This window comes from Nannospalax galili, unplaced genomic scaffold, assembly GCF_000622305.1.
Source record: "Nannospalax galili isolate Female #2095 unplaced genomic scaffold, S.galili_v1.0 scaffold591, whole genome shotgun sequence".
Classification (NCBI taxonomy): domain Eukaryota; kingdom Metazoa; phylum Chordata; class Mammalia; order Rodentia; family Spalacidae; genus Nannospalax; species Nannospalax galili.
Window position 1 is genome coordinate 2,732,611 of NW_008330926.1, and position 4,755 is coordinate 2,737,365.

Consider the following 4,755-nt stretch of genomic DNA (forward strand, 5'->3'; position numbering starts at 1 on the left):
GTCCGTTCCCTCCCAAAGGCTTCTAGATAGGGGGAGAAAACAAATTTGTCCATCATTTTAGAACAATAGCTGGTTGTCTCCCTTAACTTAGAGCTGGGCACTACAGTATTGGAGACCAAGATTTGAAGTCTTACAGCTGAGCAGAACTTTCCGGTTAGGAACAAAATCATCAATGAGAAATAATTGTCTAAATAACTTTTCTTTTTTTTTTTTTTTGGTCTTTTTGAGATGGGGTCTCCCTGTAGCCCTGGCTGGCCTGCAATTCACTATGTAGACCAGGCTGGCTTTGAACTCACAGACATCCACCTGCCTCTGCCTCCCCAGTGCTGGGACTACAGGTGTGTGCCACCACGCCCTGCTCTAAATAACTTTTTTTTTTTTTTATCTTTTTGAGATAGGGTCTCCCCGTAGTCCCAGCTGACCTGAACTCACTGTGTAGACCAGGCTGGCCTTGAACTCACAAAGATCTGCCTGCCTCTGCCTCCCAAGTGCTGGGACTAAAGGCATGCACCACCATGCCTGGCCCGATAACTTTTTATATGGACTTAAACTTAATGTCTGGGAAGTGTAATCCCTTGAACGCTTAAAGAAATATACTGATGGCTTTACTCTTTGGTTATACTTTCCTTTTGGGTGTTTAAGACCATACAGTTGGCCCAAATAAATCAATTTATTTTTACACTTAAGGTCATTTGAGGATGTTCCTCAGGGATCACATGGGCTTGGGAGGAGCCCCTGGATTTCTTTTACCAGCTCCATCTATGTGAAGGTAAGTCAAAGGTCCTGCTCGACCATGTTTGGCTTCACTTGGAAGCATGGATGAGATGTTTCCTCTGAGCTGACCCTCCTCTTTGTAGACTGGACACTGGTTCAAGTCCATCTGGTGGGGTCTCCATGGCCTCCCTGGACAAGAGGACAGGTGACCCACCACAGTTACAGGACATTTGGAGAGATGTTCCATAGTCCCTTGCAACTTAGTCAACCTTGGAGGGCAAGGGGCAAAAACTGTCCTTTAAGTCCCTCTGACCAGATTAGTATAGGCCTCAAAGATAGCTGTTAAGCAAGAAGGTGCGTTCCACCAGTCTGGTACTTTTAATTACCATGTGCCGTGTAGATAAAGCTTGGGTGAAAAAACAAATATTCTCAGATAAACCTTGACTAGATATGTATTTTGTCCCTTAAACTAGCTGACTAAACTATGACCATTGACATTTTAAGATTCTGTGTATATTATTTTTGTCTCATCCTTTGTATACCATAACAAACCTACCCAGACCTTCATCACTTGCTTAGGCTTTCTCATTTTTTCTATTTTGGAAAATATCTCCATTCTCATATCCTTTCAACATCTTTTACATTCTCATTTTATCTTTAAGTAATTATGAGATATAATAGCATTAACAAATAAATTTTCTATCTGTTGTTCTTTTCCTGGGGACACTAAGCAATGCTTATTCCATTTTAAGGTTCTAATATCAAACCAATGTTTGATTAAAGTTTTACCGGGGAACCAATGAACTTATTGAGCTTACTTACCAAGATAACTGAGGGGTTGCTGAAGTGTATGAATGACCTGAGGGTATGCACACTGGAAAGCCTTTACCCAGCATGGGTTAACCCTTCTCCTCTTAGTCTTCCCCAGATTGTATACTTTAGCCCTCCCCAAATCCAGGAGATCATGTGTTATTAGGGCCAAATTACATACAGTTGGCTGGGAAGAGTGGCTGGATATGCTGGGGAGGGTCCAATGACCCTGCCAGGCCCTCCCTTAATAAATGAGCACAACCATCAACAAGACCAATTGTGAAAATGTTTAGCGATCAGGCACAGCTGAAGTAGTAATGATGGTAGCTATTTCATGCAGAAGAGACTGCTGTATAGCATCATCTTGCTAAAAGGACACGGAATTTGAAAGGATTTGGTGTTAGGATCCACATATGAGGGAGAACCTATGTCGATTGTTTTTCTGCATCTGTGTCACTTAGTATAACAGTTTCTAGATCCATCCATTTACCTGCAAATTTCATTATTTCATCTTTTTAAAAATATTTTATTTATGCCAAGCGTGGTGGAACACGCCTTTAATCCCAGCACTTGGGAGGCAGAGGCAGGCAGCTTAGGAGTGCTAGGATTACAGGCCTGTACCACAATGCCTGACACGTTTCCTTTTACTTTCTTTTTTTAAAAAAGTTTTGTTAGTATATATATATATATTTTTAAATATTTTATTTAGTATTTTTATTTTTATGTGTATGAGTGTAATGCCTGCATGTATGCGAGTGTACCCGTGTTGTGCCATGCGTAGAGATCAGAAGACAGCTTCTGATTCCCCTGGAACTGGAGTTAAGGATGGTTCATAGCTGCCATGTGGGTACTGAGAGTTGAACCTGGGTCCTCTGCAAGAGCAGTCAGTTCTCTTAAACCCTGAGCCATCTCTCCAGCCCCTATTTCATCTTTCTTTACTGCTGAATAGAACTCCATTGTGTAAATATACCACATTTTTTGTTAATCACTTGTCAGTTGAGGGGCACCTAAGTTGCTTCCATCTCTTAGCTATTGTGAAAAGAGCAGCAACAAACATGGTTGTACAAGTGTCTCTACAATAGGATGAGTCCTTTGGGTATATGCCAAGGAGTGGTATAACCGGGTCATATGGTAGGTTCATTTTTAGTTTTTTTAAGAGTTCTCCACACTGTTTTTCATAGAGACTGCACAAGTTTGCAGTCCCACCAGCATCCTTGCCAGCATTTGGCATCATTTGTACTTTTGATCCTAGCCAGTCTGATTGGGGTAAGGTGATACCTTAGGGTGGTTTTAATTTGCATTTCCCTAATTACTAAGAATGTTGAACACTTTTTGAGATTTTTATTAGCCATCTTTATTTCTTCCTTTGAGAACTCTCTGTTTATATCTTTAGCATGGGGTAAAGATTTTAATTGGGTCATTTGGTTTCTTGATTCTTTGTTTTTTGAGTTCTTTATATACTCTGGTTGTTAATCCTCTGTCAGATGTGTCACTAGTGAAGATTTTTTTCCCATTCTGTGGGTTTTCTCTTCACTTTTTTGATTGTTTCTTTTGCTGTTCAGAAATTTTAGTTTAATGAGGTCCCACTTGTTCTTTGCTGACCTTAATTCCTGAGCAACTTCTGTCTGATTCAGAAAATTCTTTCCTATACCTATATTTTGTAATTTACTGCCAATATTTTCTTCTAATAGTTTCAGGGTTTCCAGTTTCACATTGAGGTCTTTGAGTCATTTGGAGTTGACTTTTGTGCAAGGTGAAAGATAAGGATCTAGTTTCATTCTTCTACAGATGGCAATCCAGTTTTGCAAACACCATTTGTTGAAGATGCTGCCTTTCCTGCATTGTGGTTCTTGGCACCTTTGTACAATATCAGGTGACTGAAATTGTGTGTACTCGGGTTTGGGTCTTCAGTGATGTTCCATTGATCTATGTGTCTATTTTTGTGCCATAGTAATCCCCCCAGCATTTCTCTTTGTGCTCAGGGTTGCTTTGGCTAACCGGGGTCTTTTGTGCTTCCATATGAATTTAAGGATTTTTTTTTCTAATTCTGTGAAATATGTCATGGGGATTTTGATTGGGATTGAATCTATATATTGCTTTTGGTAGGATGGTCATTTTCACATATTAATTCTTCCAATCCATGAGCACGGGAGGTCCTTCCATCTCCTGGTGTCTTCCTCAATCTCTTTCTTTAACAATTTAAAATTTTCGTAGTAGAGGTCTTTAATGTAAGAGGTCAGATTTATTCCAAGATATTCTATTTTATTTTTTTGCAGCAATCATGAATGGGAGCATTTCCCTGTATTCTTTCTCCAATTGGTTGTTACTGGTATATAGAAAGGCTACTGATTTTTGTAGATTGATTTTATAACCTGCCAGTATACTGAAAATGTTGATCACTTCTAGGAGTTTTCTAGTGGCACTTTTGGGATCTCTTAGGTATATAGTATCATATCACCTGCAAAAAGTGATAGTTTGACCTCTTATTTTCCCATTAGTACTCCTTTAATTTCCTTCTTCTGTCTTATTTCTCTAGTAAGTGTTTCAAGCACTATGTTGAAAAGGAGTGGAGATAGTGGACATTCTTGTCTGGTTCCTGATTTTAATGGGAATGCTTCCAGTTTTTCTCCATTCAGAATGATATTGACTATGGGTTTGTTGTATATAACTTTAATTATGTTGAGATATATTCCCTCCAGTCCAATTCCCTCTAGAACTTTGAACATAAATGCATGCTAAATTTTGTCAAAAGCCTTTTCTGCATCTATTGAGATGACCATATGGTTTTTGTCTTTGAGTCCATTTATATGATTAATGATGTTTTTTGACTTCCGTATATTGAACCATCCCTGCATCTCTGGAAGAAAGCCTACTTGATCATGGTATATATTCCCTCCAGTCCAATTCCCTCTAGAACTTTGAACATAAATGCATGCTAAATTTTGTCAAAAGCCTTTTCTGCATCTATTGAGATGACCATATGGTTTTTGTCTTTGAGTCCATTTATATGATTAATGATGTTTTTTGACTTCCGTATATTGAACCATCCCTGCATCTCTGGAAGAAAGCCTACTTGATCATGGTTCATGGTGTTTTTTATGTACATCTGTATGCAATTTGCAAGTATTTCGTTGAGAATTTTTGCATCTATATTCATTAAGGTTATGGGTCTATAGTTTTTTGTTGTTGTTCTTGTATGTTTACCTGGTTTTGGCATTAGAGTAATGCTGG